Source organism: Elephantulus edwardii, unplaced genomic scaffold (assembly GCF_000299155.1).
Source record: "Elephantulus edwardii isolate Elephantulus edwardi_28Jun2011 unplaced genomic scaffold, EleEdw1.0 scaffold00136, whole genome shotgun sequence".
Taxonomy (NCBI): domain Eukaryota; kingdom Metazoa; phylum Chordata; class Mammalia; order Macroscelidea; family Macroscelididae; genus Elephantulus; species Elephantulus edwardii.
Genome location: NW_006399886.1, coordinates 156264 through 180699, shown reverse-complemented (window position 1 = coordinate 180699; position 24436 = coordinate 156264). Strand labels below are relative to the sequence as shown.

Below are 24436 nucleotides of genomic sequence, written 5' to 3'. Positions count from 1 at the left end.
TAGGCACACTCTCTTAGTTCTGATTCTGCGAGGTAACGGTTGCAAGATCAACTCTGTCTCATGTCAAGTCTCTGGTTCTCTGTTGCAACCATAAATGCAAATAGACCTAGCTGGCACAAGAATCTCTGGCCCGGAAAGACTCATACTGCATGCCTGCTTCTTCTTTGCTAGTAGTTAGATTCTCAAATTCTGCTGCTGAATCTGCTCAATTTGATGGCAACACTAGCCAATCTCCTTGTGGACAAGCTAACACAGCCCATGTCCTTGCCCATCCACATGGCAAAATCAATGTCAATGACTAGAAAAGTAATTTTGAACAATAACTCCCTAACCCCACACTATAGTTAAGATATCAAACTGTAGAATGATCTTTCTTTTCATCTTTAAAGATTATTTGCCATCAAGGTTCTATCCCAAGTATTTCTTTTTCATTTTCTCTTTCAGGTTATAATCTCCTGTATCTTTTTCTTTCTTTCATTCCTTCCTTCTTTTACTCTCTTTTTTATTCCTTCCTTTCTGTCTTTCATCTATCTACTTACCTACCTACCTACCTACCTACCTACCTACCTATCTACCTACCTATCATTCCTATATCTTTCCTGCCCTAAGTTTGCTGTTTAGATGCCATCATTTACACTTTCTCTCCATCACGAAAATAGAGGAATGAGCAGAGTAAATTTTGAAGAGTCAAAAGCCCTGTGTTTAAAAATCCCACCACTGGAACTGATTTGCTGTTGGAATCTAGGCAAGCTAGTTTTTAAGGGTTCCCCCCCCCTCATGACAGTTGGAGAAAAGATTGCAATTGTCAAAGATTTCATCTTACTTGGATCCACAATAAATACCCTAGGTATTAGCAGTCAAGAGATCAAGAATGTATTGTGTTGGGAAAGTCTGTTATCAGAGACCTCTCTAAATTACCGAGAAGCAAAGATGTCAGTTTACAGGGTACGTTTTGTCAGATGCAGGTCATGATCTTTTCAATCACTTGTTTCTCATATAAGAGTGGGACAACTAATAAGATTACAGAAGAATTGTGTTCTTTGAGTTTTGGTGTTGGAGAAGAACAGTAAGTATCTAATGGACTGCCAAAAAAAATCAGACAGACATGTCTTGCAATAAGTGCAACCAGAGTACTCTTTAGAGGCAAAAATGGTGAAACTTTTTCTCACTTGTTTTGGGCATGTTGCTAGGAGAGGCTATTCCTTAGAAAGGTAGAATGAAGATGAAAGGGAGGAAGACCTTCAATTAGATGGCTTGACACAGTGACAGGAGAAAGGGGCTCAAGTATGTTAAGGGATGATGAGGATGGCACAGGATAGAACAGGGTTCTTATCTGTTGTTCATAGAGTCGCTATAAGTCATACTGAACTGAAGCGAGGACACCTAACAACAACAACAACAACAACAACAAAAGTATTACATTAAAGTTCTAAAAACACAGGTTGTCTCTACTCTGATGAAGTCCTTAACTCTATTGTTTTAATTTTCCTTCAGAGGGAGTCTGTGACTATCATGGATAATCTATCAGATTAGACTAAGAAGTGTACACATAGTATTCACCAGCTCCTCTGAAGGAGAAAGGCTACTCCTTTGTGATTTATTTCTTCTAAAAGCTTTTTAGAGCATCAACTATGAGTCATTTTCAACTCAAAGGTGCTTAATAGATACGAAGGTTGGAATTCATCGTGCTCCATGGCAGGAAGATGGACAATCATCTCCAGTGTGCTTTACAGCCTTGGAAATCTGCTGCCGGCTCAACCATGAGTCAGTTCCTACTTGACAATGGCATTATCTTGAGGTAGATGTGCAGAACAAACCACAGTATGCTCTGGCCCAGGTCTACACGAGAGGTTACCTCCAAGGAAAAGAGAATAAAAATTGGAACAATAGAAGAGACACCATAGGATGGGGTTTGGAGTTAACATATACTAAAGTTTTGTTGATCAGTTTGAAGGGTAATATCTTCTCTCCCAAGCAATTTATGGTCTTGGAAACTCAATTAATGGAGGGTGAGCAGTGTCAGTTCTCTAATGGATGGGTTTTTTTCAAATAAGGATTTTGTTTTGGAGTGTGTGGGTATTTTTTGAGAGTCAAGCTGTTTATTAAAAGGGAAAGACAAATCACAGAGAACCATAAACCTTAAAATTAAGAAAGAAGTTCATCAGGATTATACCTATTCACTCTATTTGCTAAGCAAATTATTCAAGAACTTGGACTATATAAAAAAGAATGTGGCATCAGAATTGGAGGAAAACTAAAAAAATTAACAACTTGAATTATGCGGATGACACAACTTTACTTGCAGAAAGTGAAGAAGGTTTAAAATGCTGCAGAAGATCAAAGCCTTTAAAATGGATTACATGACAGCATCAAGAAAACAAAAATCATCATCACAGGCAACATAATGATAGATGGATAAAAGACTGAAGTTGTCAATAATTTCCTTTTCCTTGGATCCACAATCAATACCCACGCTAAGAACAGTCAAGAAATCAAAAGGTGTGTTGCACTTAGGGAAAGTCTGCTTTCAAGAACATTTCCAAAGTGCCAATGTGCAACATCAGTTTTAAAGATTAAAATGTGCTTTCTCCAAGCCATGATAACTTCAGTTGCTTCTATGCAACTGAAAGTTGAACAATGAATAAGAATGATGGAAGAATCGATGCTTTTGCACTATGGTGTTGCAAAAGTACTGAATCATGGGCTGCCAAAAGAATAAATAAGTCTATCTTGGAGGAAGTTCCTGAGACTCAAGGATGGTGGAACTTCATATCACATACTTTGGGCATGTTTTTCAAGAGGGGCTAGTCCTTGGAAAAAAGACATCATGATGGAGGGTCAGAGAATGAGAGAACAACCTTGATGTGTGGATTAACACAATGCTTGTAACAGTGGACAGGAATATATTAGAGATGGTGGGGAGGGTGCAGGATGGAGCAATGTTCAGATCTGTTGTTCCTAGCGTCCCTACGAGTGGAAGTCAACTCAATGACACCTAACAATGTAAGCAATTAATTTATCACTCTCATCTCCCAAGTATCTCATATCATTCCTATTCTATTTATTACATACCGTTGACTCAGATTTGACTCAGAGGCAGCAAGTTGCACGAGAGGAGATTGCACCTTTTTTCACATGGAGTACCTGGTTGATTTCAACCAAAAGCCTTTGGATGTAGTGTAACTCCTTATCACAAAGCCACCAGAGCTCCCTAGTATCATTCTTAGAATATTTAAATATTGTATTCTCTAATGTAGACCCTGGAACTGAAGAACCTGCATACCTGGACTTCTGATGTTATGTAAAATTTGAGAGCTAGTCTTCTAAAGATTCAGAAAATGTTTGCTGAGTGGTTGTATGAATAACAAATGATGAATACATGGAAGTAATTTTAAGTAAAACTTATGATAATTTCTTAATATGATAATAAACATAAAACATACTATAGTTCTTTAATGCTGGTGAAACAGAGACACTGCTTGTGAATGGCTTTAACACAGAAATGTCTTCACTTACAATTTAGGACACTAGAAGTCCAAATTCAGAGTACCAGCTCTAGAGGAAACTCATCTCTCGTTTAGTTTGGAGGAAGATCTTGGTTTCCTTCAGCACATACTGGCCTGTTATTCCTTGGGATTTTTCATGTGTCTTATCCTTTGAAGTAGGTCCAAAAAGATAAACTCCACTCTTGGTGATTTTTTTTTTTTTTTTGTGGTACTTAGGCTCCTCACTTGGCTTAATTTTCACCATTTTTGATTCTTAGTAAGATAAAATTATTTACAGGCCACACCCTATGGACACTCTCTTTGTATGGGATCAGGGCTGTGACGGGATGGAGGAGGTTTACATTTCACCTTCAAACCTCCTGTGTAACCCCCTCAATATATTATTACATGCATATGATTTGGTGGACATAATTTAGGCTGAAGCAGACAGTAATTTTTAATGGTAAATAATAATATTGTTGTGATTAAGGAATCAGATTAGGAAAAATCTTCAAAATTTGATATCCCTTGCCTCCTAGGCAGTGCTTTCCAACTTCTTTTCTCTAGAGTGTGAATTTTTTTTAATTCATCTGAAAATAACAATAGTAAAATTTATAAGGCACTCATTTTAAATTAGAGGTAAATGAAGAATAACCTGTGGGTTTTTTTTAAAGGCTTGTGAATATATTTCAAATGTCAACATTAATATAAAAAATATAAAGTATGATTTTACATAGGATTTGTGCTACATTAGAACACTAGACAAACATCACTTGAGTGTTAAGGGAAACAGTAAGTATTAAATAACTGAGAAATAAAATAGTAAACACTAATTGGGGACTTTGCTATTGCAACATGTCCAATGAAGTGGTTTCAACAATACAAAAAAGACTAGGACATGAATGTTTCCAGTCTATTTGGAGTATGTGACACGTGATAAGACACATGAATATTCCCAAGGAATTCCCCTAGAATTGGCAAGCTGAATTTGGACTTCTAGCGTCCTAAATTGTAAGTGAAGACATTTCTATGTGTATAAGCCATCCACATGCAGTGAGGCTGTTTCAACAGCATTAAAGAACTATCATATGTTTCATGTTTTATGCAGCAATACTATCTAATTCCATTGACTCTCTAGAGAACAGGAGCTGTACACTATGGAGATAGATCTTCCCAGCTGTAGAACTCTGGAAACTCAAATGTATGAGGTAGTGTAAAAACTGTTCTTCTGCATATTGCATAGTCTCTTTATTAACACTTCTCTGCATGTTCCTAGGAGGGGCTATTTATTGAAAGACATGATGTTGGGAAGGGTGGAGGGTTGGTGAAGGAGAGGAAGACCCTCTACTGGGTGAATTGATGTGGTGACTGCTGCAATGGGCTCTTGTGTGTCAGAAAATATGAGAATGGCACAGAATAGAAAAAGGTTCAGATATTTTGTTCATAGGCTCTCTATTAGTTGTACTTGACTCGTTGGCATCTAAAAACAACAGCAACTTCATTTCTTGTCTAACAGGTACAGAAAAGGTTCTTTGTTGTAGGAATGTCTGGTGACTGGCTGGCATATCTCATAAGTCAAATATTATAACAAACATCTTCAACACAGTCTTAGAGGTACTAGATAACCCCTTTTACCGAAGAACTCTAATCACACCCATAAAAGGAGAGGGAGCATTATTATCTGAAACACTGTAAAGTGACACTCAACTGCAAGTCAAATGTGTAGGGAAGAAAACACCATTTGCCTTGCCCTTCACAGTAAAATCATCAACAATGTTAAGAGGATCTACATGATAGTTCAAGACGGATTCCTCAAAATTTCCCAGAAGACTAAGACTTGTCACAGTTGGAGCACCAGAACTTAGAAATGAGTTTTTATGAATATCTGGATCATATTCAGTGTTTAAACATGGCTAAGCACTTCTAGATGAGAAGCTCTTTAGACACAGTAACGAAGAATCCAGATCAAAGCAATCTGACTGTGTTTTCCTTTGAGGAACAAGACTTAAAAGAGGCGGCAATCCAGTTCAAAGATGGAAGGGCCTGGTTGAGGTTCCATCCCAGAAATGAAAATTATGTTTTTGCTAGACATTTGACTGTTTCAGTGGTAAGGTTCTCTGCAGTGCCTCTATATTTTCAGTTGTCTTCATGTGGACAGTCTTATATCACCTTCTTTTGAGAATGGTTTCAAGATTTTTATCACTTGAATCTTCATTCTTATCAAGTCTATTTTTTAATTGGTCTGGCTTTTTGCATTTGAAATGTTTACTATCTGTATTGCAATAATTTTCTATACTATTGAGTACTTATAGGCTTTTTTGAGTATTTATTTGAGCACTTATTCTCATGTTTGTGTAGATACTCAGACATTCCAGTACTGTGACTTTAATTATAGAGTCAATTGATTAATTGGTAAAAGACCCTGGATTGCCATTTTCTTTTTTTATTACTTTGTCCTTATATTTATTCACACAAAGCTGTTTGTCAATACTGTTGAAATCTGAATACTGTTTATCAATTCCACGAAAGTCTTGTTCTTTAAACTGACATCCAGAGAATGTATTTTCTAATCTACTTGTCAATTCCAAATTATTTTCTTTGCAAGTGGACAAATTTGGGAAAGTCAATAAGTTAGTTGCTTTATTCTGTGTTTCCTGAAATGTGCTTTGGATGATTTCACTAGCATTTTCCTGGTGCTGATTTCTTACTTGATGTTTCAAAAAGGGCTTCACTTTACTATTGCGTTTAAAAGGACTAAAAGTTTTATAAAGCATTTGGGTTTTTTCCTTTACTGCTGTCTTTTACTGACGATAATTTTGGACTAGAAATGCAAACTGATATCTTCCTTGTTTTTCTTCAATGAATTTTTGTCTTCATATGAATTTCTAAACGCTTTAGAAGGAATTATTCAGGAAACATGAATTTTGAATGACTGTCAGGGGATATGAGATGTAGTTGGATCGATGTGTTCCAGGTGTTGTGCAATCCTTGGAAGAACTTCTTGCCACTCCTGGAGTAAAGAGCCTATCAGAGGATTAGTCCCACCAAAGGTTGAACAATAAACACCATTAGATAGAATGAAGAATCCTTGCAAGGATCACTTGATATTTTTTTTTAATGGTAGTGTGTGGGTGAGTGCTTCTTAAATGCATAATTAAAACTCTTGGGGGCTCCACTATCCCAAAGGCTGTGCCTTTCTGGTGGTTCAAATATACCACCTCTCTGAGGGAGAAAGATGCACCATTTACTCTAGTGCTATTTACAGCCCCACAAAACCTCATACAGGACCAGCTGTGAGTCTGTTCTGACCTGACAGCCCTGAAAGAGAGTGAGAAAATGAAAGAGGAGAGAGAGAGAGAGAGAGATTGAAAATCTCACTAAAGTAAAATTTGATCTGTTTCTAGGTTTCTAGATTGGACCCTGAGAGTCAGCATGTCTAACAAGCTCCCAAGTGATGTTACTGTTGATAGTACTGGAAAAAATTTTTTTAAGAATCATCTTATAAGACTTCTATCTGACATGTCAGTTCATGCTGTTGCATAAGTAGGTACAGAAATGGATGAGGATTTGGGTAGATTATCTCCTGTGAGCTTCACTTTCTTCACCAGTTGTTGTGTTGTTATGTCCCATTGAGTCAGAACCAACTTATAGCTGGCTCTCTGGTGTGTTTTCAGAGCCTCTAAATTACACATGAGGAAATTGTCTACAAAATATCTTGTGGATTGAAACCATGTGTCTTTGGATTGGCAGTGCAACCCTTTAAAATAAGGCCACTAAAGCTTCCCAAATACTGTATAAAATGTATGATATGATGCCTTACTCATTTGCTGTGTTGTTATTACTACTGTGTTGTTAGGTGCTGTCGAGTGTGACTCATAATGACATTATGAACAATAGATCTGAATCCTGTTCTAGCTTATGCCATCCTCACAATCTCTGACACCCTTAAATCCACTGCCGCAGTCATTGTGTCAATTCACCTTGTTGAGGGTCTTCTTCTCTTTCACCATCTCGCCAACTTTCCAAGCATGATGACCTCTCCAAGGATTAATTTCTCCTAACAACAAAACAAAATGTGGGTGATTTTAATCTGCAGCCCTCAAGCCTGATTTTAACTGTGTTTGGTCAAGCATTCTTCTAAGTGGTATGGCACTGTCTGTCTCTGCTGTACAGAGGTAACTTGTGGTTGCTAAACACTGTGACACTAATGTGTCAAACGCAATAATAGTTACCCATGGTGGATAGTGTTTGGTGGAGCTCCCCAATTAAAACAAGCTTGGAAACAGGAGTGGCATCCACTTTAGAAACAGCTTGCCTTTGGAAACCCTATGAACTTGACAAAAAGATGAAAGTTATACAAGTGTTCAGGTCTTTAGTTCATAGGGTCACTGTGAGTCATCTACGACTCAATGGCAATTAACAACAACAACAGCAACAAAGTATATGAGATGAAGCTTCATCATTTTTTCCTCGAAAGAGCACTCCTGGCTGTACTTTCTCCAAGATCCAAGACGTATCTGTTTGTTCTTTTGGCAGTCCTTGGGATCTTTTGCATTCTTCTCTGATACCACGATTCAAAGGCATCAATTCTTTTGACATAAATAGACTAAAAGATAGCTATCATTAGTAAAATAAAATACAATACAAAATTTAAAGAGTGAAATATTTAAGACTATCTGAAAGTAGAAGCTACATACCAGGAAATAACTGGTTAACTCTGTTCCTGATGCGCTCACTGTGGAATATGGGAGGGCAATAAAATTGAGTTCTGCTGTCAACAGTTTTATAGTTTCTGCAATTTCAGCTTGAGTGTCTGTCATTGACCTGCAGCAGCTGAAATCACAGGTGCAACTCCCTGAAAAGAAAGGCTTTCTTTTGGCTCTATTCTGATTATCTGTTATTCCTGACAGAACAAAGAAAATGGCAACCCATTGAAAGAAAAAGAATTGATTTCTTTATTGTAAGAAAAACAATTTTCATATTGTAATCTGTCTTATTGCATATATATAAATATTAGTGATTGAAATTTAAATAATTTATTTCTCATGAAAGGAACTCTCATTAAATCAGGTATTAGCTGGATAGTTCTAGTGCATTTGTCATGCATAACAAACTAATGATAACCAGTTATTTAAATTACATAGGAAAACAGCTTTCCCTGTCAATTAACATAATAAAATATTCTGATAAATCCAATTGGCTATTTTATTCTGTGGGTGTATGCATGTGTTTTTAAATTGTTGTTATGTTCTGTTGAGTCACCTGCAACTCATAGTGACTCTATGTACAACAGCTCTAAACCCTGCTCTATCCAGAGTCAGTCTCACTGTCTCTTACACACCTGAGCCTATTACCCCAGTCACTGTGTCAATCCATCTGACTTGGGGTCTTCCTGTTCTTCTCTGTCCCTCCACTTTTCCGAGTATGATGTCATTCTCCAAGGACTGATCTCTCCTGGCAACATGCACAAAGCATGTGAAACACAGCTTCCAAATCCTAGCCTCCAAGGAGCAGCCTAGCTTCACCTTTTTCAGGAAAGACTTGTTTGTTCATTTGACTGTGCAGATCACAACAAACTGTGGCTAACGTTGAGAATAGGAGTCCCAGATATATCTGTCTCTCTATCTGTCTCTCTATCTCTATCTCTATCTCTATCTCTATCTCTATCTCTATCTCTATCTCTATCTCTATCTAACTCTATCTCTATCTATCATCTCTATTTGAACCAGAAGCAGTTGTCAGAACAGAGAAGGGAAACACTGCTTATAAAAGGTATTTATCTGCAATGAATATATCATTAATTGTACAAAACTCTATCATTCTGTCTAGCCTCATTTCTGTCCCCAAGTACATGTTTTCTGATTGCTGATCCATTTTCCCTTTCCCAACTTTTGCATTCCACTCACCCATAATTGTTAATGTAACTTGGTTGCATTTTCTATGGATTTCTGGCTGCAAAACTTAGTAGTCATCATCTATTTCCTCATATTTGGCTCTGGTTTTTGGAGCATATATTCAAATGATAGTGGTATTAACAGGTCTTGTATGCATATAGTTTCAAGATGGATATAGAAATGGTCTTTTTTTTTTTTTACAAGATCATATATTATCTAGTTTATTCTTTTTTTTTTTTTAAATTTAGGTTGTGAATGTGACTTTGTTTTTTCTCACCTTTTTGTTTTGGTGTAGAAGATCATATGATTGTCTGACTCCCATGCCAATCCATCTCATTTCACCAGTACCTAGTATGTCAGTATTTATGTGTTTCATTTCTTCCTTAATAGTATCCATTTTCCTACATTCATACTTCTCACATTCCACTTTCCAATCACTGGTGTCTGTGTTCCTTCCCCTATGTAATTTCCAACTTGAGGACTCAGCTAGTTAGCTTACATCAGTTCAAAATCCAATATAACAGCTCACAGAACACAAAGAACCATATTGGAGAAGTCAAAAGGTTATAATCCAGATTAATAGCAGAATATAGTCAAGACATTTCCCAAATGTAGACACATGTAGGCACTTCAGCCTCAAGTTTTGTAGCTGTAAGTGTTCCCAGATTATCAGTCCTGCCACTACTGGCTTCCCTCAATTATCCAACAAAGTTCTCAGACCTGCCAATACTGGCTTCCCTTCCCTGCAGGTCTGAGAACTTTGTTGGATAATTGAGGGAAGCCAATAGTGGCAGGACTGTGAATCTGGGAACACTTACAGCCACAAAACTTGAGGCTGAAGTACCTACATGTGTGCACATTTTGTGAAATGTCTTGACTATATCCTGCTATTAATCTGGATTAATAATTGACTAATTTTGATTTCTCCAATATCGTTCTTTGTGGTCTGTGAGCTGTCACATTGGCTTTTGAACCCATGAAAGCAGTTATATTGGTGTTGAGATGAGTAGAAGGAGGTGTGGGATTGTGGGAGACATGTCTGACCTCATTGAAATTGGTTTTGTGTTAGCGATACTGGGGAGGGTAAAGGTAAAGGTAAATTATGACACTTCCCACATAGCCTTTGCTCATTTTATACCACCCTAAATGCTCCTGCACCTATTTCTACTAATTATTGGGTCTAACATTCATTGCAAGTTGACTCACAGACTATACTCACAGTTGTGGGGTTTATTAGGGAAATAGGTTGCAGAGTAGGGGGGGCAAAGAATATCACCCAATGCAAGTCCACATTTAGTCCAGCAGTCCCATGCCATCTGTAAGATATATCAGTAAGACATAATGCCTCAATTAGTGAAAGTCCAGTTTCTCAGTCAACAAATGAATGCCTTTGTCCAATTCAGCAGCCAAAATGCAAGAAGCCTCTGGTTTTCTCAATCATCCAGCAGACTTTATCTCAGAGCAATTATAAGTCAGGTGGTTTTTTTCTCTGTAATAATCCAGTAAGCAAAACCTTTAGCTGCAGTTCCATTTCCAGGGTTCTTCTGGATACATCTTGACACATTCTCGTCAACCCCTCTCCACTACTTTCATCTCTCACAGTGTGGAAAATTCTCTTTTATATTGTTTCCAAAGCTGTTGAAGATTTTCAAGACCATGTATCGACAGTTAAGGTAGCTGGATACCATGCACCAAACAGGTGCTAATGCAATGGCTAGAAAAGTCAATATTTTAAAGATTTCAGATACCACAGATGGCACATTATTCTTCCAAATCTATCTTAATTTGGATGCTAAGCTTTAGAGCAATATCTGACAGACAAGCATTTTACGCAAAAGACCCTTCCAGATTACACAGCTAACAGATTTGGTTTAGTCCTGCCTCCCTCTTCAGTGCTATGAGTTGTGGTTCCAAACCTCCTCCCCATCCTGTTATAATTGCTCTCCATTCCCTTGTCTTGTCCTGACCCACCAGTACCTCTCTCTCCTTTCCCCCTAAAAGAACCCCAGTATTATGGCTCAAGCCTCTGGCTCCTTCTGTCCTCTCTTGATCTATTTCCCAATGTTGCTGATGCTCTGGATAAGTCTGAGGAGGTGTGGGATCAATACAGGTGCAGATCTATCATCCTCTGAGGCCACTGCAGTTGTTGTTAGGTGTTGTCAAGTCACTTGCAATTCACAAAGACCCCATGTAGCATGGAGTAAAACTATCTGGTCCTGTGCCATTCCACTGTTGCCATGTTTGAAATCATGGCTGTGTCAATCCATCTCATTGAGGGCCTTTCTTTTTTAGGCACCTTGTGCTTTTATAGGGATCTCTGGTTGTCTATAACAGAAAAACCACAGGTGGATGGCTTTGAGAAACAAATTTATTTTCTTTATTATAGTTTAGGTGGCTAAAGTTATGAATTTAGCGTGCAAGCTCCAGGGAAAGGCTATCTTTCTTTGTTGGCTCATAGTTCGGGAAGATGATCCTTGTCTCTCTTCAGCTTCATTGGACCTCATGTTCCTTAAAGATCTCCATGTGTCTGGACATCAATCTTCCCATAGGTATAGGAGGTTCCCAGGGTAGAGACCGTGGATCCAAATGATGTGGTTCATCTCTCTTGGTGGTAGCAGGTCCTTCTAATTGTTGCTAGTTTATTTAATCTCTTTTCTATTTCAGAAGAGACTGATGCAGTATATAAACTTATCATATAGGTATACCCTACCTTATTAACATAACTGCCAGAATCATATCTTATTAATGTATTAAACAGGCAAAAACAAACAATCAAACCAAAAGGCCAAACACTCTGCTACTGATTGAATTCACAGTGATCATCCCTCATATTTCTGAGGTTTTTAACCTTTCTGTGAGAAAATTGCCCATCTTTCTCCTATGGAACAACTAGTGTTCCATAGAACCACTAATGGAACATTCAAACCACTGGGTAACAGCCTGGCACATTACACATGAAAGAAAATGACATCAGCTCACAAAAATTTAGGATAGTTATATAATAGACAGTGTGATTGGCACAAGACAGAGCAGAATTTAGGGCTGTTGTGCATAGCGTCACTATGAGCAGCAAGTGACTCAATGGCGTATAATACTGAGAATAAAAACATAGGTAAACTGACATATGTTTTGGATACAAATAAAATTCACAACACATAATAGATTTATTTCCCATTGAACAATGCATTAAAAAAATTGTTACAATTCATTTTGTTCCCAAAGTCTATCACTACTATCTATTTCCATCTGCATCTTGACTTCTATCTATCCAGTTTTGCTGGCCATTTTGTCCTTTTAACCTTTACTTTGGGGTCAGTGTTGCACACTAGATCTCAGTTAGTTGATAAGGAAGACATTTCTTCTGCGTGTTAATATTTATTTTGTATTCAATCTATTTTTTGATTGAAAGGTAATATCTAGGACTGGTTTCATTCCCAGGTTAAATGAATGTCTTGGGACAGTGGCCTTGAGAGTTTTTTCAGTTTCTATCATTCTAGTCTGGTTTTGGTTTTTTAAAAATGAATTTTAGTTTGGTTTACAATTCTGTCCCATTATAATCAGGACCTTCTATACCTCATAGAAGTGTCAGGTTTGATAGTCAGGTACCACCTAGTTCTTCTGGATGTGGTTTGTGTTGGACACTGGCCCCGTGAACTAATTTCTCTCTTGAGTCTTTGGTTTCCATCACTCTCCTTTGTGTCAGAGAAGAGTCCAATAGTTTGTATCTTAGTTGGACCTTTTGTTAGTTGGCCACAAATATATAAGATGCCAGATATTACTGGCCACATTATTGTGCTTAAGCCCATTGTTACAGTCATTGTATCAATTCATCTAATTAAAAGATCTTCCTCTTCATTGCTAACTCTTCACTTCTTGACTAATGCTTCAATGAGTGTTGATTATAGATCCAAGACAGCTATCTCGCTAACTGACTGGAAGAGATTGATATTTATTTCCATTCCCCAAAAGGCAATCCAATAGAATGTGGAATCTAATGAAAAATATCATTAATATCATATGCAAATAAAATCTTGATTAAGATTATTAAAAATGGCCGGGAAGGAGCACTGCCAGAAAACAAATTAGAGTTCAGATTAGGCAATCTTCTTCTTGTTGTTGTTAAGTGCTGTCTAATCAAGTATGAGTCATAGCGACCCTATGGACAAAAGATCTGAACCCAGACCTGTCCTGTGCCATCCTCACACTTACTGACACACAAGAGCCCATTGCAGCAGTCACTGCATTAATCCACCTGGTTGAGGGTCTTCCTCTCTTTTGCCAACCCTCCACCCTTCCCAACATGATGTTCACCCTAGCAACATGTCCAAAATATGTGAGGCAAAGCTTCATCATTCTTGCCTCCAAAGAACACTCTGAGTGCACCATTTCCAAGACATATCTGTTTGTTCTCTTGGCTTCCCATGGGATGTTTAGTGTTCTTTTCCAATACCACAACTGAAAGATGTTAATGCTTTTTCTGTCATCTTTATTCACAATCCAGATCTCAGATGCATAGCTAGTAATTAGAAAGGCTGGCCTGAATCAGATAAACCTTAGTCTTCAAACTGACCTCATTACTCCTAAATAATTTGGAGGCATCTCTAACTGCAGAATTTCCTATTTCAATGCATCTCTTTATTTCCTGACTGCTTGTACTAAGCGTGTTAATTGTACATTCAAGCAAGATGAAGCTGTTCACAGTTTCAATCTCCTCTCCATCCATCATGACATACTGCCTGTTTGTCCAGTGGTAGGAATCTTTGTGTTCTTTATAGTGAGACACAATCCATACAGGCTGCATTTCTTAATCTTCTGCAACAAGTGCTTCAAGTCCTCCTCACTTTCAGCAATTAAGGTTGTGTCATTTGCATAATGCAGGTTATTGATGAGTCCCCATCAAATCCTGATGCCACATTCCTCTTCATAGAATCCTAGAGTCCAACTTCTTGGGTAACTTGCTCAGCATATAGATTGATCAGGTATGGAGACTGAATATAATGCTGACATAATCACTTCCCAGTTCCAAACCATACCTTGCTCCTCTGCTTTGTTTACACAACAGCTTACTGATCTAGGTATTGGTTCCGCATGAGCACAAACAAGTGCTCTGAGATTCCCATTCTTCTCAATGTCAGCCATAACTTGTCACAGAGTTAAATGCCCTTTCATAGTCAATAAAGCACAAACAGGCATTCTTATGGTATTCCTTACTTGCAGTCAGGGTCCATCTGACCTCAGCAATGATATCTCTGGTGTCATGGCCTCTTCTAAATCCTCCTTGAACTTCTGGAAATTCCCTAATTCCAGCCATTTTTTAAATGATCTTCAGCATTATTTTGCTTCCATGTGATTTCAGTGTTAATTTTTGATAATTTCCCCATTCAGTTGGATCACTCTACTTGGGAATGGGAACAAATATGGATTTCTTCCAATCCTTTGGCCAGACAGGTATCCTCCAAATTTCCTGGCATAGACTGGTGAGTGCATCCAAGGCTGCATCTGTTAATTGAAACAAGTCAGTTGGAATCCTATTAATTCCTGGGGCTTTATTTTTTTGCCAGTGCCTTCAGTGCAGCTTCTACTTCCTCTTTCATTACTATTGGGTCCTGCTGATATGGTACTTCCTGAAAGTTTTCAGTGTTGATCAGTTCTTTTTGGTACAGTAACTCTGTATTTTCTCTATCTTCTTCTGATGCTTCCTGGGTAATTTAATATATTGCCTATAGAATCTTTCAATATTGTAACTCGAGACTTAAATTTGTTTTTCAGTTCTTTCAGCTTGAGAAATGTAGAGTGAGTTTTCCCCCTTTTATTCTCCAGTTACAGCTCTCTGCACACTCCATTTTACTACTGCTCTTTTACTTTGGCATATTTTCCTTCTGTTTTAAATTCTGGATGCCCTACTGCAATTTTCAGACTATCTTCTTTCATTCATTTGATTTTTCTTACTCTTCTTTCTTTATAATGAGCTTTTGCTCTCTTGATGAATTATATCCTTGATATCATCCCACAATTCATCTGGCCTTCAATCATTGGTGTTCAATGCTTCAAAACTGGTTTTAAGATGGTTTTTGTATTTTTTATCTCGTTGGCTTATTTTAGCTTTTTTTTTCCCCTCTCAGTTTGAATTTGTACCTAATTAGTTCCAGTTCTTAGTTCTGTCATTATTGGCTCTTACCAACCCCACCCCCACAAAATTGTCCAGCAAAGTTCTCAGTCCTGCCAATGTTGGCTTACGTCTTTGTCCCCAGATCTTATATCACATCAGGTCTCCATTTTGGCCATGGTTGCTATTTTCTTCTTAGTTAGGTTTGTTCATTCCTGGTGGCATGAGGTATCTTACCTCTTCCTTGAAAGGGAGAAAGATCTGTCTCTGTTGCTATAACTGTTCAATTAATTGGGTGAGACTAGCCAATCCCCTCATAGATTTCTGAGACTGGCCAATGCCCTTGTGGATCCCCTAGTCAATCCCCTAGTGGATAGGCCAATATGCCCCATTCACATAGTCTCATCCATCCACATGATTAGTCTACTGCATTCAGATGGCTAGGGAAGCCATATTGAAAGGTAAACTCCATACTTGTCAATGTTTAATTTGCCTTTATCCATTTGTTCTTACCTCCCTCATATTGTTTACTGCCTTATGAGTAATACTTGTCTACAATCTAGTAAACAATTTCATCTCTTTCCTCCTCCTATCCTTGGAAACCATCAATGAGTGTTATTTACTGTTTATAAACTCACAATAGGACAGAGTTTAGAGCTGTTGTGCTGAATAGGTTCATTATGAGTTGCAAGCAACTTGATGGCCAGAAACACCACCACCAACAACATGTCATATAATAATGTAATAATTTATCTTATTTAAATCACAGTAATGTCATCCATATTAATCCATGTTCTATTTCATAGATGTATTCTTATTCTTTATTGTTGTGTAGTAGCTTGTTCTGTGTATTTGTCACAATTTGTTTACCCATTCATCTGTTAATGGACAATTGGTTTTTTAATATTTTTTTGCATATGTTTATTTGTAGTACTTCTTTTATTTCTCTAGGATAGCCATACTAAAAATGTTGATTTATATAGTATATCAGTATAGATATTTTTAAAGAAATGCCAGAACATTTTTATAGTGCTTGAATCACTTTACAGTGCCCTCAGCAGTATATGAAACAGCTTTGGTGACTTAGTGAGTAAAGAAAGGTGCTGCCAAACCAAAGACTGGCAGTTCAAACTCATCAGCTGCTCCACAGGAGAAAAACGCACAATGTCCTTCTGTGCTATTGACAGCCTCTGAAAAACCTGCTGGAGCATCGGCTTTAAATAGGTTATTCTTCGGCATTACGTAACAACAACAACCAGCAGGTATAATATTTTCAATCTCCTTACAACCCCATGAGCATTTGTTATGTTTGGGTTTTTTTTTAATCACTGCCATCATCACTGCCACTATTTGTTGCAGGAGAAATAATAAACATATGGACCAATTTCCCAATGCATATCAAGTTAAAGCATGGTTTTAAGAACACTGAACATAATAATGGAAGTGAAAAGTTTTTCTTCTAATTTTTCATTCTCTTAACTTTGTTTCATTTATGTTGAGTATATTTTTATTTCTTCATCCTAACCTAACATGACAGGGCAAGGTTCAGATCTGGTGTTCATAGGATTGCTATGAGTGGTAGTTGGTTTGACAGTACCTTGCAACAGTCCTCAACTTTTCCTAACATACTTGTGAATTAATTCTTTAACTTTTAAGAAAGGTAATATATTTTAAAAACAAACCAAACCAATGGTGGTCGTTTAAAACTCTTATAATTTCTCTAAGATAAACTCTATTTTCATTTCTTTTCCCCTTCTATAGAAGTTTTACCAAAAAGAATTTTGCTTTTTCTATTCATCTTCCCTTTTCTCCAATTCCTTCTCTCTATGATGATTTCAATTGCTTTGTTGTATACTTCCTATTTAACATAAGTGAAGATGTCGCTATCAATGGCTAAATGACTAGGATAAAATGTATATGGTCTCAGTGTGAAACAGCTTTTAATGATGTCCCAGAGAGTCTATTTGTCTCTGGGGCAGCTCTTGAAAAACAATCACTTACTTTCACTCTTTGTCATTCATGAGTGAGTCTATCACTCATTTAATGGGGTTATAACTTAGCTTAACTCATTTTGGTCTTGGTCACTCATTTTCCTGGAGCTAAAGCAGAAAACTCCAGAACCACAACTCTTGACAGAGAATCCAAATGTTACTGTCATCCAGGCAGATATAATTTCAGAAGCTTATAGAATGTAAGAGATCTGAAATTGACAGAATTTAAAGATATTCTTTAAGAAAAAAAGGATGTACTCTATCTCAAAAAATGTTACAAAGACATTTGACTATTGAGAACACCTTGTTAATGTCTCTTTTAAAAGGTGATACAAGGACAGAACTCTGAATCAGAAGTTCCCTCTACATGATTTTGTTGTTTTAGTTTTATATTGGCTTAGTTTTTGTTTTGTTTTACAGAAATATAATTACTGCAGATTCTGATTACAACAGAAGGAAATTATAAATATTATAGACAGCTAACTGGATTCTTGGCTGAAAGCAGGTAGTACTACATTAATGTCTATCTGTGTTTCAATAACTATGCAAATGTATTTGACTGTTTGGACCATAACAAACTGTGGCTAATTCTGAGAAGGATGGAGATCGCAGAACACTTGATTTTGCTTACATGAAATCTATACTTGGACCAGGAGGCAATTGTTAGAACAGAGCAAGAAAACACTGCCTGGTTCAAAATCAGGAAGCATGTACACCAGGAACGTATGCTATCTCCATACCTTTTCAATCTATATGTAGAACAGATTATCCAGGAGGCTGGGCTAAATGATGAGAAATGTGGTATCAGGATTGGAGGAAGACTAATCAACAATCTGTGTTATGCAGATGACACAACCCTGCTTGCTGAGTCTGAGGAGGACCTGAAACACTTGCTGTAGAAGGTCAAGGACTGCAGCCTTCTGTATGGATTGAAGCTCAATATCAAGAAAACAAAGATTCTCACCACTGGGCTGATTGGCAGCATCATTATATATGTTGAAGAGATTGAGATTGTTGACAGCTTTAGTTTGCTTGGGTCCACAATCAACATTCTTGGCATCAATAGGGAATTAAAAGGAATTGCTTTGGGAAAGTCTGCTGTCAGAGACCTCTCCAAAGTACTGAAGAGCAATGGTGTCTCTCTGGAGACTATGGTGTGTCTAATACAAGCCATGGTCTTTGCAATTACGTGGTATGCATCAGAAAGTTGGGCAATGACTAGGGATGATAGAAGGAGAATTGATGCCTTTGAGCTGTGGTGATGGAGAAGACTATTGAATATACCATGAACTGCTTAGAGAATAAACAAGTTCATCCTGGACAGGGTTAAACCTGGCTGTCTCTTGGAGGCAAGGATTCCAAAGATTTGTCTTACCTACTTTGGACATGTTGTAAGGAGGAACCATTCTGTGAAGAGGGACTTTACGTTTGGGAGGGTGGAGAAACAGCATAGGAGAGGAAGGATCTTGATGAGAGAAATTGATTCAGTGAGTGGAGTAATGGATGTTGGTGTGTTGGAGATAGTGAGATTAGCACAGGACAGAGCAGGATTTAGGGTTGTTGTAAATAGGGTCATAAAACTGATTCCATAAGTAAATCTTATAGTTGAGCATTTACTTACTTATTCAATGAGTAGGCAAATGTCTACTCCAATATTAGACTGAATAATCATATTGTTAGTTTTCATCAAGACAGATTTGACTGACGAAGATCCCATGTACATTGGAATATGAAGGATATATATCCACTCGACCAAACACATCCATTATTTTGCAGTTATGACATAGTTTTGCAGTTATTTAATGATGATATTTAATATATTATAATCATAGCCATGAAGAGATTTGCTATGAGAGTTAATTCCGCTGAAATTTAGTTTTGGGGGTTTTGGCTTGAATCCATTATATATGGAGATTCTGCCAAAGCCAAAGCTGTCTGGCTTTTTTTCTTGATCTGGACCCTGCATTTGGCTCATCATTATCTTAAACCTGCTTCTCTGGACATGAACCAGCAGCCTACTGTACTGCTTGTGAACTCAGAGTCATCAGCCTCTGCAGCACATATAAGCTAGCTGCTTGGCTGTTTGATCTGCACTGGCAGATACAGAAGATAGGTCACCATCCAAATGCCTGAACTGTGGACTTGGAACTTAAACTACTTTATATCCACGTTATCCCTGCCTTTGAGACACATTTCTTTTCGTATAAACATATATAAGCATCTCCAGTTTTAATTCTCTAGAGGACCAAGCTTATGACAGTAACTTTGTCTAGTTCTGTGTACTATCTCCTCAGTGATTGATATGCTCAAGTTCAGTGTTGAGACTGTTGTGTAACTTTCTTTTAAGTTTTAAAATGTTTTTAAAGCTATGCATTTTTCTTTTATTTAATTGGCTTGCTTACAAAGTTTCTGTATATTGTGTTTCACATTATTCTTCACTTTGTGGATCATACAATCATTCTCAAGTACTTCTTGGGATATAAAAAAATTTTATTCTATTAATTTTAATGAACATTAACAGATTTGGATTTTCATTCATTCATTGTTTCACTTTTTTTCTCCCCCTCCGCCCCCCCCGCCCCCGCCGCCCCAGTTCACTCCTGTCTTTGAAAAGCAAAAGATAAATTTCTTCGTTGGTATACAATCCCCCCCGTCCCCGACTCTGCCCCCCACCCCTCCCGCCGTCCCAAATGCACTCCACTATGCAACCTTAATTCTGGATTCGTCTGATAATCATAATATGCTATCATATATCACTTTTAAACTGTTCTCTCCCTCATCTGTTTCAATGCAGTATACATAATCTATCCAGTTTCTCTCAGACTTACCCCAACCCTGATGTCAGTCACTTTCTACAACAGTGGCACCTTACAGTATTTGTCCTTTCGTGACTGAGATATTCTACTCAGCATAATGTCCTCAAGGGTCACCCATTTTGAATAATATTGCATGAGTTCTTTGTTTTTCAATGCAGCATAGTATTCCATTTTGTGAATATACCACGTTCTCTATCCATTTGTTTGTTGATGGGCACTTAGGTTATTTCCAAATCCTTGCTTTTGTGAACAAAGCCATGATAAACATGGGTATGCATATATCTGCTTGGATGTCAGTTATGGTCTCTTTAGGGTATATTCCCAGTAGTGGAATTGCTGAGTCAAATGGTATCTCTATTTGCAACTTTTTGAGACAGTACCACACCACTTTCCTCAGTGGTGCACCATTTTATACTTCCATCAGTAGTGAATAAGAATTCCAGTTTATCCACAACCTTGCCAGCATTTTTTGCTTACTATTCAGTTAAGTTTTGCTATTCTGACTGGGGTGAGATGATATCTCATGGTTGTTTTAATTCACATTTCTCTTAGAGCTAGGGATTTTGAACATTTCTTCATGTGCTTGTTGGCCATCTGAATGTCTTCTTTGGTGAAGTGTCTGTTCATATCGTGTGCCCATTTTTCAATTGGATTATCTACATTTATCTTGCTGTGGTTCTCAAGTATTTTACAAATTCTATATATAAGTCGCTTATCTGACTCATCATTACCAAATATTTTTTTACAGTCTGTGTGGCGCTGGTGGAGAAGTTTTTGGATGTGCATAGGGATTTGATCCTTAGAAGGTCCCATTCATCTATTTTATCTTCTTGTTGTAGATTTTTCAGGATACTTGGAAGACTGTTTATGTTGTGGATTAGGACTTCTAACATTGTTCCCAGCTTTTCTTTAATGAAGTTTATAGTCCTTGGTTTTAGTCCTAGGTCCATGATACACCTTGAGTTAGTTTTTTGTATAAGGAGTGAGGTGTGGATCTTGCTTGAGTCTTTTGCAGATACTTTTCCAATTTTGCTAACACCATTTGTTAAAAACGTTGTCGTTTCCCCACTTAACTGATTTCATCTCCTTATAAAAAATCAGTTGACCATAGGTAGATGGTCTGATTTCTAGGTTCTCAATTCTATTCCATTGATCTATGTGTATCTCTTTGTACCAGTACCATGCTGACCTAACCACCAAGGCAGTATAGTAGGATTTGAAATTAGAGAGTGAGATGCCTCCTACCTTTTTTCTATTTTTAAGGAGTGTTTTGCTTTTTCGGGGCTTTTTCCCATTCCAAATGAAACTGGAGATTACCTTTTCCACCTCTTTTTTTTACCTTTTGAAGAATGGGATTGGTATTTGTATTGGGATTGCATTGAACATGTAAATTGCCTTTGGTAGTATTGCCATTTTCACAACGTTGAGTCTTCCTATCCATAAGCAAGGGATATTCTTCCACTTCTCAAGATCTCTTTTTGTTTCTTGTAGTAATGTTTTGTAATTTTCTTTGAATAGATCCTTTGTGCTTCTGGTTAGATTTACTCCCAAGTATTTAATCTTTTGATTCACAATTGTGAAGGGTACAGTTTTTCTTAGTTCTAGTTCTGTATTCTCTTTGTCACTATAGAGAAATACAACTGTTTTTTGTATGTTGATCTTGTATCCTGCCAAATTGCTAAATTGCTAAATTGGTCCACTGTGTCCAATAGTTTTATTGCTGAGTCTTTAGGGTTTTCTAAATATACTATCATGTCATCCACATAGAAAGATAATTTTACCTCCTCTTTGCCATGTAGATACCTTTTATTCCCTTCTCTTGTCTTATTGCTATTGCTAATACTTTCAAAACAATTTTGAATAAGAGAGGTGATGATGGGCATCCTTTTCTAGTTCCTGTTCATAAAGGGAATGCCTTTAACCCCTCTCCGTTGAGAACAATGTTGGCTCTTGGGTTTTAGTAAATACTTTTTACTATGCTAAAGAAATTCCCCTGTAATCCTATTTTGTGAGTGTTCTCATTAGGAAAGGGTGTTGGATTTTGTCAAAGTCCTTTACTGCATCACTTGATAGGATCATGTGGTTCTTGTTCTTTGCTTTGTTAATGTTATGAATCACATTAATTATTTTCCTTATGTTGAACCATCCTTGCATACCTGTCATGAATTCCACTTGGTCATGGTGAATTATTTCTTTGCTGTATTGGTGGATTCTATTGGCCAGTATTTTATTCAGGCTTTTTACATCAATGCTCATGAGAGATATTGGCCTATAGTTTTCTATTTTGTTTGTGTCCTTTCCTGGCTTTGGTATCAAGGATATGTTTGCCTCATAGAATTAGTCTGGGAGAATTCGCTCTTTTTTATTTTCTAAAATAGATTATGTAGACTTGGTGACAGTTCTTCTCTAATGTTTGATAAAATTCACTTGTAAAACCATCTGGGTCAGGGCTTTTTTTGGTTGGAAGTTGTTGTAGTACCTTTTCAATTTCTTCTTTTGTAATGGGTCTGTTCAGATGTTCAATTTAGATTTGTGTCAGTTTAGGTAGGTTGTGGGTTTCTAAGCATTTGTCCATTTCCTCTAGGTTTTCATATTTGAGTACACTTTTTCATAATATTCTAATGTTACCTTTTTTATTTTAGTTGGTTCTATTGTGATGTTGCCTGATTGATCTCTTATTTGAATTGTTTGTGTCTTCTCCTTCTTTTCTTTTGTGAGTTTTGCTAGTGGTTTGTTGATTTTATCGACCTTTTCAAAGAACCAACTCCTAGTTTTGTTGATAGTTTCAATTGCTTTTCAGTTTTCTATTTCATTTCTTTCTGCTCTAATTTTTAGAATTTCAGTATTTTTAGAGACTGTTGGGTTTTCTTGTTTTTCTTTTTCAATTTGCTGGAGATGTTGGGTCAGAGAGTCAATGGTCAATTTTTCCTGCCTTTTGATGTGTTTCCTAATTGCTATAAATTGACCTCTGATTACTGCTTTGGCTATTTTCCCAGAGGTTTTGGAAAGTTGTGTTTTCATTGTCATTTGTTTCATGAAACATTTTAATTTCATTTTTTATTTCTTCTAGAACCCACTCATGTTCAAGCAAGTTGTTGTTCAGCTTCCAAATGTGTGATTTTTTCCTCTCCTTTATCCTTTTGTTATTAATTTCTAATTTGGTGGCATTGTGGTCTGAGAAAATACTTTGTATAATTTCTATGTTTTTTTAATTTTTTGATGCTTGCCTTATGACCTAGAATGTGATCTATTCTGGAGAACATTCCATGCACATTGGAAAAGAAGGTATACTGTTCTTTTCTTGGGTATATTAGCCTATAAATATCTATGAGATCAAGTTGGTGTATTGTGTGGTTTAATTCTTGATTGTCTTTCTTTCTGGTAGTTCTGTCTTTTCTTGAGAAGGGTGTATTGAAGTCTCCAAGTACTATAGTATTATTTATTTCCTTTATCAGTTTTGATAATGTTTGTTTTATGTATTTTGGAGGTCTTTAATTTGGAGTATAGATATTCAGTATTGTTATATCCTTTTGTTCTATTGACACTTTGAGCAGTATGTAATGACCTTTTTTGTCCTTTGTGATGGTTTTTGCATTGAAATTTATTTTATCAGAGATTGGTATTCCTACTCCTTTTTTTTTTTTGGTTGCTATTTGCTTGGTATATTTTGTCCCATGCTTTTATTTTTAGCCTTTCTTTATCTTCATTTTTCAGATGTGTCTCTTGTAGGCAACATATTGATAGATTTTTTTTATCCAATCTGCTACTCTTTTTTCTCTTCAGTGGTGCCTTTAAACCATTCACATTCAATGTGATTATTGAGAGGTAAGCTTTTATTGCTATCATTGTGTTCAATTCTTTTTGGCATTGTTGCTAGTTATTTCAGTCCATCCTGTTTCCTGTGGCATCTCTGTATGAAGGCTGTCTCTCAGTGTTTCCTGTAAGACTGGTCTTCTTTTTACAAACTCCCTTAGTTTCTGTATTTCTGGGAATATCTTGATCTCTCCTTCATATTTGATGGACAATTTTGCTGGGTACAATATTCTTGGTTGATACTTGTGTTCTTTGAGTGTTCAATATATGCTATTCCATTTTGAATAATATTGCATGAGTTCCTTGTTTTTTAATGCAGCATAGTATTCCA

General features: G+C 37.0%; 2 pseudogenes; one reads left to right on the top strand and one right to left on the bottom strand.

Moving 5' to 3' along the window:
- Positions 1-4585: 4585 nt before the first annotated feature.
- On the bottom strand, positions 4586-9395 carry LOC102864091 (annotated as a pseudogene).
- Positions 9396-10414: 1019 nt separating this feature from the next.
- The window catches only part of LOC102863687, a 62014-nt pseudogene continuing 47992 nt past the window's right edge, over positions 10415-24436 (top strand).